The following is a 15,459-nucleotide window of genomic DNA, read 5'->3' on the forward strand; positions in this document are numbered from 1 at the left end:
TTTCTGCATGCAGGCATTTGAATTTTCTAATTATTCTTCTTTATCATCGCTTGGCAGCGCCGCAAACAGGTGAACACAATAGCTACGCAAATAAAAGTGATTTAAAGTCAACAGTAATCAGCGTAAAAGTAAATCGAAATCTTATCGAAAATCAACCAGCTAACAATTAAACAACTATAACGGCAAAAACAATAACACCGAGGCAAGCTACAAGTCACAATCGTTTTTGTTAGCGATTGTGTAATCACCGAGCGATCTCAAAGTAAAATCACCGTCAGTTTTATAAAGCCCCTTTCGCTACTTTCCGACAGTTTGCGAGTTGATCACGAGCGATTGATCGTCGGTAATTTTGAAGCATTGTTTATTCATTGAATATATCAATAGTGTATAGTGTATTGTTAATGGTTCATGTAATCATCTTGGAAAAATAAAGTTTATGAAAAAAAATTAAATTCATTTCGGTCCTTGATTTTTAATCCAAACCCTTACCCTATTCTCGTTTCAGGCTCTAGTCGAGTGAAATTGAATCTTTAGACTTTTGTGAAGAATGGTGAGATTTTTTATTTATAACCAATTTTTTTTGTAATGTGCGAAGTTTATAAATTTTCAGTTTATAAATCTACAGGGTTTGTCCCGAAAGTAATAGGACTGAGTCGATTTTAAAGGTTAAAGTAATCCTTACAATTCTTTAAAAACTTTTAAAATAGACTCCTTCTGCGTAACTGCAGCGCTGTCAGCGCGGTTTCAAAGCATTGAAGGCGTGACGGATGGCATTTTCCGGAATAGCCTTGAGACCCGAAGAAGAAAATTATTAATTTCCGGACAAACCCTATATATTCGTCAGAAGTTAATCTGACAAGAGATCACGTAACTATTGCTTAAGCCAGTTGAATAAATGTATGTCTATAACTAAGTATGTCTAACATACTTCGTAAGTGATTTTCAATGTCAGGAACTCCCGTTTGAACAATCCGGTTCCAGATCGTTAGATTATATTCTATAGAGAATAAAATCCTATTTTCTTCAGATGGTTAGATCATTTTAAGAATATCTCTATTCAATCTGTGACGAAATACATACATATGTATCACATATGAAGAGTTAGTTATATGGTAATTGCTAAATCATGCAAAATACGCTCCCATGTCAGCCATGTCCTTATTAGCCTTTCTCCACTTACGCTTACGCCGTACTATGCTCGTACATGAGATTTTCACATTTTCCGCGCTGTTTGTATTGGTTTTAAAAACTGTGACGTTTTTTGTTTGTATGCATACTTAAATACAATAACAACAACAGCAACAAAAAGATTGCTTTAACAAAGAGGGCACATCAAACAGTGTGTCACAAAATTGTCCTTTTTGGTCGCAGTTCAACCGCAGCGTTAACCAGTTCCGGGTAGATAAACAACAACGCTGGTCAATGATTGTGTCAACAACGTCAAGTGGGTCACAACGGCCGCCAACGATGCTCATCAATGGCGTAGAACGTATTTTTTGTTGTTTTCCTTATTTTTGTTCAGCGAAATGAGTCGTACATATATGTAACCATGAGTGTGTATGCATTTAAGTACAAATGTATGTATGTACATATATACCTGGCGCCGCTTGGTATTGCTATAGCGCCCCGCAAATCTTCACCATGTCCAAAGCGCGCGATTTACTTTGATTTGATTATTGCTTTGATTAAGTTGGCAAGTCCAAGTGCGTTTTAAAGTTTATTCAACACTTCACTGCCGTAATTAATTTGATGAATTTGCTTTCCAGTTGAAGCTAAATCAAATGCCACTTAAGCGATATGCGACACAGGTGTAAGGATGTGTGTGTGCGTGTGTAAATTCAATTCGATTTATCACAAAAGTAATACAAATAGATTTAATGGTTTCACGTTTTTGTTTTGTGATTCTCAAATGCTGGCTGTTCATTTCGCAACCGTACTTCACCTTCAGAGCGCGTTACATGAGACTGATATTCCCATCGCTGCTTCTCACAAAAACAGTCACTTATTTGTTTTGTTTGTTTGACTTTTGTATTTCATTTCATAAACCAACGAAGAGTTTACCTTTGACGTCAAAAATCAAAGTGATCTTTCTTATCCTCTACAAATATTTATTTTTAAAGGATTCGGATTCAAGTATCTTGTGATTATTTCAGAGAAAGTAAACGATAATATCGTTGTTTTGAATGAAACTAAGCGTGATATAGAGCAAGGAATTTTTTTTTCAGGAAAAGAAATTTTAGATTAGCGAAATTTTTATTTCGTTATTTTTAAATTAGAGAAAATGAAAAGGATCAGGAAATGCTTATATTATATGAAAAATTGTCTCATGCGAGTCATCGATCCACCTCTGTTAATGACGAAAACATAGAAACAGTTAAAGAATCTTCTTCTTCTCTTTACTGACGTAGTCATCGCTTACCGGGTTTCCAATAGCGCACTAGCTTCTTCTTTTCGCTACTTGCCCCCTACAGCTCATTCAGCATTATTCGCCGTTGGCAATACGCAGAGAACTATAAATCTTCCCCAAAACATTTATTTCGAACCCAAACCCATTATCAGATGATGTATTTATCCATGCCTCTGTACCATTTAGCAAGACGGAAACTTTTGTTCGTCTAGGGAGCTCTGCAGCTCGTATACAGCAATAGATTGAAGAAGTCACACGACAGGGAGTCTCCTTGTATGAAACCTCGCTTGATATCGAACGGCTACGTTCAGAGATTTTTCCGGATTCTGACGTAGCTTTTGGCGTTGGTCAACGTCAGCTTACACAACCGTATTACCTTTGAGGGGACACCAAGTTCAGACATGGTGACATAGAGGCTCTTCCGTTTCATGCTGGAAGAGGTGGTGTGTGTCGATCTTCCTTTCTGGTCCATACTAAATTTTCCATGACTTAAGCCACACTTACAATCAATTTGATGACGGTGGGCTTCAACACACTACGCTCGATAAGGCCTTATATGCGATATTAGGGAGGCTTAACCCATGGTAATTGGCGCAGATTGTGGAGTCCCCCTTTCCGCCATTTTTGAGTAGCTTGGCCGTTAATACATACATCTAGGGGTCATAAAACAATTACTTGACAAAGAAACTGTGGACCTACCTTCTTCAAAAGCGTCATCTTTGATGACAAGACCTCAGATTATGAATATGACGAAGAAATTGTCCTACAAACCGAAGGAAATGAAATTCGATGGCGATAATAGTTTTTTTTTTATGCAGCAATCACACTTGTCAGTCCGGGTCAAATTTGATCACATGGTATAGTGCTCTGCAGTGATGAACCTAGGTCTAATTTTTCCCAAATGTTGGAGAAATATACCTCATATATGTTTTGTTGCACCAAACAAGTTGTAAGTTGAAAATGATAAAACACAGATCAAGCGTGGTTTGCGGTTCTTTTTCCTAGCACCATGAGGGCCAGAGTTTGAAAATACAAGGAAAAATTTAATATATATAAAAAACATATTAGTACATTCGTTTTTTTTTCATATAGCTTATCAATTACATACTTCAATATAATAAAGATACAAAGCACACTTTGAGGTTAGTTAAGAGCGAGCTTCTCGATCAAAATAAGTTTCTTTCTCAAAAAATGGAAACCAAACACGCTAAATTTACATTTTGCGTGGCCGGAAGACCAAGACTTCAATAAAAACAAACTTAAAAAAATGTTTTTATTTATTAAATTAGATTTATTCCCAATCCAATTTTGGTATTTGTAAAAATCGCAGATTAAAGTAAAAATTAAAATAAAATAATTACAACTTTTTTTCCATACATATTCAAAAAAGACCTTATGGAGACTCACTGTCTCGGCCTTTCGCAACTGATTACCTCAAGCAAAAATATTAATTAGATGAATGCATCCCAAACTAAGCAGAATAGCCTCAATCATCAGCGTATACTACAGTTAGATGAAATTAAAACTGTTGTCAGCTACACATGTCTGTGTGAAAGCCACGAGCGGTATTTATCTGAGAGACAATACGCGCTTGATAAGCAATAGAGTTCTCGTCAACAATGTTTGGCGGCAACACCAAAGGCATGCACGAGTTGCTATTTAGCTCATTTCTACTTTCCGGTGTGTGTAGCTACAAGAAAAACTCCGCTTATTTCTATTTTCAAAATCAATTGCTTATCACAAACAATGTCAACAACGGCAACGTCGTCGCAGACCCATCACTTTACCGTTTGCACTGAAAGTGGCGTTGAAGTTTTCCTCTTCCACTTTTCTCTAGCTGCCGAATAGCTGCAGTTTCGCTTGGTTTGCTTTGAGCGTGCTGCCACCAACGCGACAGACACTTCACCTGTGCACCGCCAACAATAGCAATAACAATAAGGTGAATCGAGTGTGTTTGTTGTGTGTCTTGTGGTGGCCTTATCGTTGAAATTTACAAATCGATATCGTGTTCGAAAATATGTTTCGTCTATTTTTACTCACAACTTAGTCGCTGACTGCGCAGCGCCGCGCCGTTGCTTGTGATAGCAAATGATTATGATAACGATGATGAACATAATGATTGGTTTGATTGTTAAGATGGTGTGTGGCGGTTTTTTGATACAATATAATATGAAGATGATGATTTCTTAGATTGGCTTGTGTTTTGTGCTGTGCTAACAACAACAATCACAAGCAAAGCGATATGCGATAGGTATTGTCGACATTCGTCTTGACATTCATCAAGTACAGATTCGTATGTATGTAAGTGTGTGTGCGCAGTTCATACGGATATTAAGTTATTCCGCTAGAAATCTTTATGTGTGGTGTATGTATGTAGCAGGAGTAAAATTTTGTAGACACGCAGTCGGCATCACACATTTGATATAAGTTCGCTTATATAACAAAAATAATACATACATTATACATACATACATACATGTATAGTATACATCATACTCTGTGTCGGCTGTTATTGATTTGCGCGTGTTTCCGCTAGTTTGTCCAATTATTATAATTTTTTTCTAGTACATATCACATAAATCAATTATACTTTTAAGTGGAATTTTCATTAATTACATAAAGTGATTTCCATTCAACATACGGAAAACATATACATAAGTGTTTGAGCGGCAGCGACAGAGATAATAGTCATAATGATAATTTCTCTTCACAATATACATTTCGTATATTATATGTATTGATGTTTTTTTTTGTTTTACGGTGAGGAAGCTTCGAAAACTTGAACCACTTGTTAGTGTGGAGTTTTAATCATACGTTTGTCATAGTCCCAATGCGTTCAATTACAAAGTGCACTTACTTCACCCCACCTCTGTTGAATTCTGCTCTCGCCTCCGTCAAATAATCATTCCCATATTATTTAGTTGTTTTGGTTTGCGTTTACTTGTTCCGCGTTCTAGTGGTCGGTTTAGTTTTGAAGCTCTCTTCTCTACTCCTGCGGTCGGGCTCTTAGGGTTTTTATGATTTTGGCGGCTATTTCGTACTACTAGGTCTTCTGGTGATGTGTTCATACCGAATACACGCTTGCCTTTGGCAACTTTTAACGTCTTTGCTCGGACTTTTTCCTTTACCATTCTGGGTGGTAAGTCCGTTATTGGTTTTTTAGTCTCTTTGGTAAGAGATCTAAAGAGAGTAAGCCCGCGTTTACAAGGGCAGCGTCGTCTGACATTGTACGAAATGCGGAGGAACGAAAAAGGCCATGCGGCCGCGATTTTGTTTTGAGTACTTTTTTCTAGGTGTCATGTGTAGAGGTTGATATCAGCCTCAACATCGTTAGTCCTGCTTTCTCCAGACTGGACAAGGAAGCAAAGCAAATGGGTCGAAGTGTCAAGAGTATTCGACGCAGTACTTGTCGGGGTAAGCAGAAGAGGAAGACCACTCCGTTGGAAATACCAGATGGGGAAAGACCTGGCTTCGCTTGGAATATCCAATTGGAAAAGAAGAAACGACTGGCACATTTTTGAAGCCTTTCGCAGGTATAGGCTAGTTGTATAGGTATTTAAGTACTGGTTGTGTAGTGAAACTACTCACTGAATGTAACCTTTCTGCGGGTTTCAAGCCCATCATTAATTAATGATATTGTTCTACTGGTTATCGAAACAATATCTTCAGTGTGTTTGTTACCACAACAGCAATATTATCTGCAACATGCGGATTTTTTTGTCGTAGATTATTTTCCAAAGCAACGATCCGAGTACAGTTGGTACGCCATCGGTAACTTTATATTCTTTGTAGTCTTTGCTTGTGTTGTAGCTTGGATTACAGGTACGGAGGCACAGATAAACTTTTTATAACAGTCAATATGACAATGCCAGGATACTGAGTTGAATACACGTATGTATGTCCGGGGTTACGATCATACAGTATAGCATTGTTTCGCCCTTCCATCGTTTCCCACTAATACCCTTTCGGCCAGTGTCTTTACTGAATCCAAATTTATACGGGGATAAGCCACCAGCGTCATCGATGATTTTATTTAGGCGTTGGTATATAGTATAATTCACCGATCTGGATTGGATCTTTAGATGGCTTTAACCGACAACCTTCTTCCCGAACCTCTTCGTTCGAAACGGTCGGTATATCTGGCGCAAATTCCATAATCCCTTCATAAATTTGGGGTCGGATTGAGAAGAGTACCAATACTATACTGGCCAGGATTGAGGAGGAGGTTGGAATTTGTTCACGAGAACGGAGTTTTTCCATCACCACCTTGTATGCTAGCCCCCATGCATTGATTTCAGCGCTGTCGCAAAGTTTCAGAAAGCATTCTTGTTTGCTTTTCTTAATTTTGTTCTTGAACAGCCTTTGGAGAAGCATATGCTCTGATGTTCTACGTGATCTTTGATACGAACGCTTGGCATTCTTTTCAAAGTTTCGCAATCGTGTCGTTTCACCAATATACAGGGGGTTATGGTTGCGTCATGTATGCTCGGCCATTGATTCGATGCTCTCTTAAGGCGACTTATAATTATGGAGGTGGAACTATTAGCCGAAAGCGGATACTCAGGTAGAGTACTTAGTTTAAAGATATCTTCGAATAATATATGTACATAAGTATATATATATTTTTAAAATCTTTATTTTATAGACAATTTTATTTATTGGAATTTAGAATCCTACACTTGAATTGTGTGTAAAGTGGATATGAATGGATAGAAGAAGTTTGTTGAATCTTTATATTCAGATATTTTAAAATCTATAAGATCCCCGCGGCTGTATTTATATATTTTCTTAAATTTTCCATCTCGTACATACATTTTTGGCACTTTTAGTCAATGGTGGTGGTTGAACCTTTCACCCCTTGATTATAACACAAAAAATCCTACCATATTTGGTTCTAGTAACCCAAAATTAGCAAGAAACAGCCTTTAACATCACAGTCGCAAAATGACTTCTTGGATGTTGCATTAAAAAGTTTTTTAGGGCATTTAATGTGGTTTTAAATCATAGTAATATAAAATGTCATACTAAATATAAAATAAATATTGGTAAATCAAAACAGTTCTTCACAAAATATATTTTCCAGCAACAATTTCTTTGCAGAATTTCTTTTCACCTGCTCTTCCCATGAACTTACCCCCCCTAGTCACAGAGAGGTACATATAATATATAAATTGGTGTAATAAAAAATTATTTCTATCTTCCATTGAATCAAAGTACTCATCAAATGCTGTTCAGTTAAGCAAACAGAATTGCGCAATAAACTCAAATAAACGACCACTACATAATATCCACGCTTAATATCCTTTCATTTGCTATTATATGCGTGTGCATACGAATGATTGTGTAAATATGTATGTATGTATGTGTAACGCCCGACGTCCAATTCAAGGCAATAAACTTTATCATACAATTAAGAACGAATTATACTGCTAATAGAATAATTAATGCAATTTCCCACAACATTAGGCACAGCGAGTGCGTACAAACATACAGAAACACACACACACATACAATTATTGTCGTTATGGGCGCTCCAACTAAACGGCTAAAAATCAAGATGCGTTCTTGCAAATATTGTATGTGGCATTCAAACAAAGCGCGAGGGTAAGCACACACACACTCATACCTACATGCGAAAGCTGCGCATCAACCGCCTTGAAGGGAAAGCAAATGAGTTTAAGACTGAGCAGCTTTAGCCTGAACGAATGGGTAGTGGGACAAATCATCACTGGCACTTAAGTAAACAAACATACGCACATATACACGCGCACACGGCGGCGCACAGCTCATAGACTCACAGTCGCCTTGAGTCATTGCGACAATCACATTTCTCACCCAGACAGCCCAGAACCAGCTAAAGTAAACTCCACTAAACGATGCGCATAAACAACTTGGCCCTTGGGGCGGTTTTCGCACATTTGCCCAACCGCCAACAACAACAAAAACAATAACACAAAAAATATGAGGCAACAACAACAGCAACTTATGGCGCACATTTTGTCGCCACAAGATGTAGAATCGAATTGGTTGTGGGGTGTGTGGTGAGTCTTTCTTGTTGCGGGATACACGCCTTTGTGCAATAGCCACGAGTAGGCAGCTCGAACGCCCACCCCACACACATGGCAGCGCAAGCTACCCCTTCGCCACATGCTTGGTAGTTTAGCGTAGTGCTGCTAATGAAAATGTCAAGGAAATTTCTACTTTCGTCCGGATACCATGGCAGAGATATCGACTTAACTATCTTCTACTCAACCGAATGTATCAAGACTACCTGCCTGCCTGCTTGCCGGTCTGTCTGTCGCTTTGTGCTAGTGAATTGTCAATTTCATTGTCGTTGTTGTAGCTGCAATAGTTCTCGAAGCGTTCGGTGTTGGGGAGGGCGTGAAAGCAAGTCAAGTCAAGCAAACAGTAGCAAGCTTGATATAAAGTTAGTTTCCGTTCCATGTCACTTTTTGTGTATTTCGGTTGAATCCTGCTCATTGCTGTGCTGATTTTTCTTCTTTTTTTCCAACGTCTATCCTTTTCCTTGCCAGTTTATTTATTTACTGTGCTTTTTAATGCAGCATATATGTATGTGTGTCTATAAATTTAAGTAGTCTATTAAAAATGCACTCACCTATGAATTTATTTCACTTTTGTTGTTGCTTCACATTCATTCGAAGATTTATCAAGCTTGTCACAACAGCATCATTTAATTTGTTGCGCTATACTCGTGTCTGTGCATGAATGTGTGGGAGTGTTAACTGTCTTTGCGGTCACAGTGTGTGCTACACTTGCGAGTTGATTTTTAGTATTTGTTGTTGCCCCAAATGGGAATTTTGTGAGTAACATGTGTACCGTTAGCTGTCTGACATGAAAGAAGCAAGAGCTGTTTCCTTTCTTGGCTAAGTACTCCTTCAAAAAAAAAAAAGATTTAACTTCCAGTTCTAAGGACTTCGTGTTGAAAGTTGAATTTCAAGAAAATCTCAGACAGTCAATCTCAGAAATAATGTTCATTATTTGTTATCGGATGACTGAGTGAAATTTTACCTAGAATGTTATATGTACATATATAAATTTTTCTTATGAAATTCTGTATTTCGTCCCACAAACCGCAACAAATCGGAATTTTTTCGAGATGAAATGGTGACTCATGGAGTTCATGTGGATTGCTGCCTGAGCCATAGTACATATTTTGCTTATTGACGAAGCCATTCAGCCTGAAATCAGCTTCATCGCTGAAGATGAAATTGTTGCTCAAACTAATTTTCGAGCATACTTCGATTCTGGTGGTCAATAATATACTTGTATATCGTCACCCGAAATAAAATAACGTATCATCAAAAAATTCGGAGATGAGTGTCTCTTTGATTACTCTTCACTACTTCAAATTACACACATAATATTACATATGTTCAACATTTTCAGGTTCTGCAGTTAGATATACGCCAGTTTTAACCAATATTAAAATTTTGGTTCACTCATGTTCCATTTTATTTCGTGTTTCATTCATGCCACTTTAAATTTCCGAAAATGTTGTTACGTTATTTTGCATTTCAGGTGACGATATGTATAATGAAAATTTCTGATTTCTATCCTTTATATGTTAAGGGGACCTTGCTCTTATGCAACATTTCCTTAAAGAACCTTCGATTTTTCCATGCGAGGTATGAGCATCTTCGCTTTCGGAAAGTCGGGATGCAGCTACGCTCCCCTATCTTCCTTTTCTTCATTCTTCTAACGTTATTTGGTTTCAACAAACAACTGCCTTTTGAACTTAATCTTTGCAGATAAGTCTTTTCTGGCCTTTGACCGCTGCTTTGTATATAGTTTTCGCCTTTATGTAAGGGGGGGTTACTGGATTGGATCGGGCATAGTCGGTGTCGTTGAACCGGCCATTTCGCGGAAAACGTAGAAAAACTTCCACTCCTATTGCGTTTACGTTTCACCAAATTCGACATCCGAGTCTTCATGGACTTTTTAACCTCTACGTTATAATGCGAGTATAGCAGCTGTAAACCAATTCCTTCACAGCAGCGGTATAGCCGATGGCGATCGATATTTTCACCGGGGATAGCAGCCACTTCTCCCACCTACGTGCTGATATTCCAGTCTGTATTTGTTCATTCTTGAACTTCTCTCATATTTTGAAGAGACTTCTATCTTTATCGTTTTATACCTAGCGCCAGGTATCTCATTAGTAATGGCAGGATATACATCTGCACCGCCCGTTTCCACTGGCAAAACCTGCTCTAGAAACTAGCCCAGATGTCAGCAGAATTTTTTCCGATGTTTGAAATACTTTGACAAATTTTGAAATCCTAAAAAATTATCTTCAAAACTTATATTTATATTTCTACCGACGATTGAATAAATGTTTCTTAGTGGTCCTCATAAGGATTATAGCCTTATCGCTGTGAACTGTTGTGAAAAGAATCAAATTTATACAAAATTAAACTGAAAGAAAACCATTACTTCTGGATTTTATTTGCAAAAAAAGTTGTAATTGTATTGTAAATGAGAACGTCTGGTACACAAAATTATTGTATATTGATTCACTTCTATCTCTAGGTCCCATAAGATGAGTCTGCTTGACTTTTCACTATATATTTATGACACAAAGAACAGTATCTTAATGAAACTAAGTACACATATTGCCTGTAATGCCTTACTTCTTCTATTAAATTTTAAAAATTCTTTCTTCGAATATTTTGTAATGTAAAATATTACAACCACATGCATATATGTATGTATGTATATTTAATAAGAACAATAGAAACTACAAAATGGAAAGGATTTATTTTGTGGTTTTAACTCTTTTGTGCATTGACAAAACTTCCCTTAAAAGCTTGGTAAGCACACTTTTGTTACAAATAATTATTATGCCATATATGTATATATGTACATATGTATGTATGATGTTAACAAAAGCATATGTAATTCATGACGTTAAGTGTACCTGACTACAAACATAAGTATAGAAAATAAAGTGTATTCTGATATTTCTAAGGCATTATGTATAATATGAAGTGCTTTCCATTTAAAAAGGTACATTACTTAAGAAAATAATAGAAAGAACAAGAATACTCAAACCGAAAAACGCAAACTATTTACTTATGTATAGAAGGAAAAATAGAAATGAAAAAGAGCTGGAGTGAACTCTAAGAGTACACTAATTAAAAGCTTAGAAATTGTCTTACTTTGAACTCATCATAGAATTCGTGTATAATAAGTTTGCCTGACATAAGTGTGTATGTACATGCATATTCAAAGCTAGATCGAGCGCGCCTAAAAGTATGCAGTAGTTGATTAGTGATTGGATTTATTGAGATCTTCAGACCAAAAGTAAGAAAGTCGCCAAGTTAGTGGATTTTTGATTACTACATTTGCTTGTGCGATGTTTCGGGATGGAACTATACTAGAACTTGATTGGAAACCGGTCACACAAATCAAATATCGAAAAATAAGTCACCAAAAATCGCCTTTTTCAAACTACCAGACTAGGACTACTTTAAGAAAACCTTTAAGGAAAACATATGTCCAAAATATCATGGAAATAATTTTCGATCTTATGTTGCCAATTAAGCTTTTCCATATTTTTTTAAATAATACAATCTACTTTCCAACCCTTTCCTCTAATATTGATTAAATTTACTTTAAGCAATATGAATCGACCCTCAAGGAAACACCTTCCCTTTCTTGTCATTTATTAATAACATTATTTAATTAGCACAATTTATGTAGAGAAGAATCGCATGTACCACTGATAACTTAATATCATATGGCACAAGGCGTTAATGTAAAACTGAAATCAAAACCAAGCATCTCATGGCTTTATCTAATAAACCATCTACAGCACTTTTGCGCCAGTGGCCATCCATAGCTTGAGATGCGCCAAGAGATACGCCCACCTATTAACAAAATTCTTATAGCACCAGCAACAATAACAACTACAAGCCTTGGTATTTAAGAGGAAGTAAACAAAAGGCGCTGTAAATATGTATGCGGATAACTTAGTTTTCGAGCAAATGCCTCCAGTTCGTGCCACAACAATGACATGGGAGGGAAATGTGCCAAACAAGACGTAACATAAGGAAGTACACGCGATAGCATGAAGATAAGTGTATCTGTAGGTGTGTGTGAAAGCACGGAAACAATCCATCGATTGCTTGACTTGACTGTGTGACAACAGCAACCCTTTCGCGATTTTTCGTTACAGACACACAAATACATTTACATAAGCATAAGATATGTTGACATATTAACAGCTCCAACGTGGAAGCTTTAAGTGGCAAAATATAAATGGTACTTACTTGGTGCACCCCTCAGCAGTTGCTGGCTCAAATGATGACAGGCTTTAGCTTGTCACTGGCATCGTCAGCGCCATCATCAGCTCCATCTTGATAAGATTAATCAAATTTCCATAAAATTTTCAACAAAGCAACTGAAAGTAGCAAAAAGAAGCGGCACACTTAGATATTTGGCGTGTTGAAAGGATTTAAACATAATTACAAGCAGTGACATGAATGTGTATGTGTGTGTGTGGCAAGCGTAATAATTATATGTTGGTGTGCGAGAAAGTTAAAAGGTTGATTCAAAGTCTAATAAAATCATAAGGAATAATTAGAAAGAGTTAAGTTATAGTGTGTGTCACGGGCATATTGAAGAGATTTTTGGAGGGGAGGGCCGATTTAATGCAGGATGTAGTCGTTTGGCGAGTATTTTGAAAATCAAGGTGGCAAGAAAGTTATTAAAAATAAATTAGAGGGAGCAAAATATTGCATATTTTTTAACAACTTGTGGTAAGTTGAAATTTAGTCTTCAATATATTGAGACAAGTGTATTCTTCAAGTTTATAGGTATAATTGATTTTCAGCCTCTCTTCGGTTGATCGATATTTATTTCAAAAGATGAGATAATTTATTGTTTCTTGTCTTGTTCCTGACATTTCCAGCAGATATCTCGATCTATCAGCCCCATTCCGCAGGCGCGTGGCACCACAAGGCTTAGTCAGTGAATTTTTGATCTACTGTTTTGCATATGATATTTGCTGTTTTACATCATAATAGATCAATTGATAATAGATTAATTGAATTTAAACCTTCCTTGTCCTTCCTCTTCTCCAGATCATCGTAAAAATATTGCATGGGCTTACCAATGTCGGTGGCAATCTCGTCCACTACTTATTTCATTTGAATTCAAATACATTTCTTTATTTATCATCTAACATTTTGGTCGATTTCTTTTTGTCATTTTTCCGCTAGAGCCATTATTCCATCAGCGTAAAACTTGTCTGGTTTCTCCGCGAAAAACTGCGGCAAGCTTTTTACAGACTTCTTTGTAAGCCAACTTTACTCCAGGTTAGGGGTAGTCAGAAGCACGAAAAATGAGACTTTTCAGTATTTTTTTTTGCTATTAAATCGTGTTATTTTACAAAAGTAGTAACATGGCATTATTATAGAATGTGTTGACTTGAAGTCACGAAGATTTCAAAGAAAAATTTAGTTTCAAAATCGGATCAATGTGAAATTTTCAGAGAATATTTTTAAGATATTACACTTAACGAAAATGCAAAAAAAAATAATTTTTTGAAAATTCTGACTACCCCTAACCCCTTAAGGAAGTTCTACATAGACCGAAACATATGGTAGTATGATGTGTAGGGTCAGAGCTATATGGTGGCTGCATCAAAACTTCCCAGCCAAGCTCTCCCAGTTTTTGCCGAGTCATGAAAGATGTGTGTTTTGGCGCAATTCTAGCGTGGTGCTTTTTTGCCTGTTTTTTTCGAATGCTTGGTTCAGTCTCATCAGTTGTTGACAGTAAAATGTAAAATCGATCATTCGACGAGGCTGGTGCAGCTCATAGTGGATGATTCCTTTCCATTCCCACTAAAAACTCAGCACAACCTTTCGAGGCGTCAGTCCTGGCCTTGGGACCATTTCTTGAGTTTCACCATGTTCTGAGCATGACCTTTTTCGCACGTTATTGACGTGTTTGATCCACTTTTTGTCTTCTGTTACCATTCGCTTCAGAAATGGTTTGATTTCATTTCGTTTCAGCAAATAATCGCTGATGTTAATTCGTTCCGTTAAATTTTTCACAGACAATTCATGTGGTATCCAAACATCGAGCTTCTTTTTATAGCCAGCCTTTTTTAAATGGTTCAAAACCGTTTGATGATGAATGTTAAGTACCTTAGCGGTGGACCGGCTCCTTATGTGACGGTCCTGGTCAATTTTTTCCAAAATTTTACCGTGTTTTTCAACGTTAGGTCAACCAGAGCGAGGTGCATCTTTCACATCATCATCCAGAACGGCAGCGAGCGAACCCTTGTTGTGCTACACGAACTGATACAGCGTCTTCTCCGTCTCCGTAATGTTCACAAATTGCATTGATGGCTTGCGTGGTATTCTTCCCTTTTTATACAAAAATTTCAAATTTCTTAATTATTTGCACTCATTTTTGAACAGCTGTAACTTTTTTTCAACTTCCCCGAATATAATTTTAAAAATTTCACCTTTCCTCTTTGGTATGACACAATGTGATTGGTAGCACTTGAGATATACGACTGCAACAACATCTATTGACAAAATACGAAAATATTTTTTCGACTACACAATAAAACATGAATGCATTCTTATTTTCTTAAAATGACATTTTATATACAAATGTTTTTATATAAATAGATATTTATTATTATTGCTCGAAGATTATTATATAAATATATTTAAATATTTAATCAATGGAATTAGGGCCATTCTTCATTTATTATTGCTACGGATTTTATATAAATGTACGAAGCTTTCTTTTCAAACAAATTATTTATACTTAAAAACACTAAAAAATGTATACTTTTAAGTGCGGATCCATTATTTTGAACCCCCATTTAAATTTCAAACAAAAAAAAATATAAGTTTATTGCCACTGAGACATATTTATAAATGAATTGCTACTCAATTTAACAGCTATGTAACGACTGCAAATGTCCAGCAAGTAGCTTATCTATTTATTTTATTTGCCATAAAAATAAAAAAAAACTATAAGAGCACTTTACTCTGCGGCTTTTATCTAAT

The 15,459-nt window shown here is 36.6% G+C and overlaps 1 protein-coding gene across 1 annotated transcript in view; it reads left to right on the forward strand.

Annotated features, from left to right (window-relative positions):
• Positions 1 to 202: 202 nt before the first annotated feature.
• Positions 203 to 15,459, forward strand: part of LOC105229340 (solute carrier organic anion transporter family member 4A1) — a 51,356-nt gene continuing 36,099 nt past the window's right edge. Inside the window, exons 1-2 of the mRNA XM_049450744.1 lie at positions 203 to 343; positions 506 to 550. The gene's annotated coding sequence lies outside the window, so the exon portion shown is untranslated. The remainder of the gene's footprint in view (positions 344 to 505; positions 551 to 15,459) is intronic.

This window comes from Bactrocera dorsalis, chromosome 3 (genome assembly GCF_023373825.1).
Source record: "Bactrocera dorsalis isolate Fly_Bdor chromosome 3, ASM2337382v1, whole genome shotgun sequence".
Lineage (NCBI taxonomy): Eukaryota > Metazoa > Arthropoda > Insecta > Diptera > Tephritidae > Bactrocera > Bactrocera dorsalis.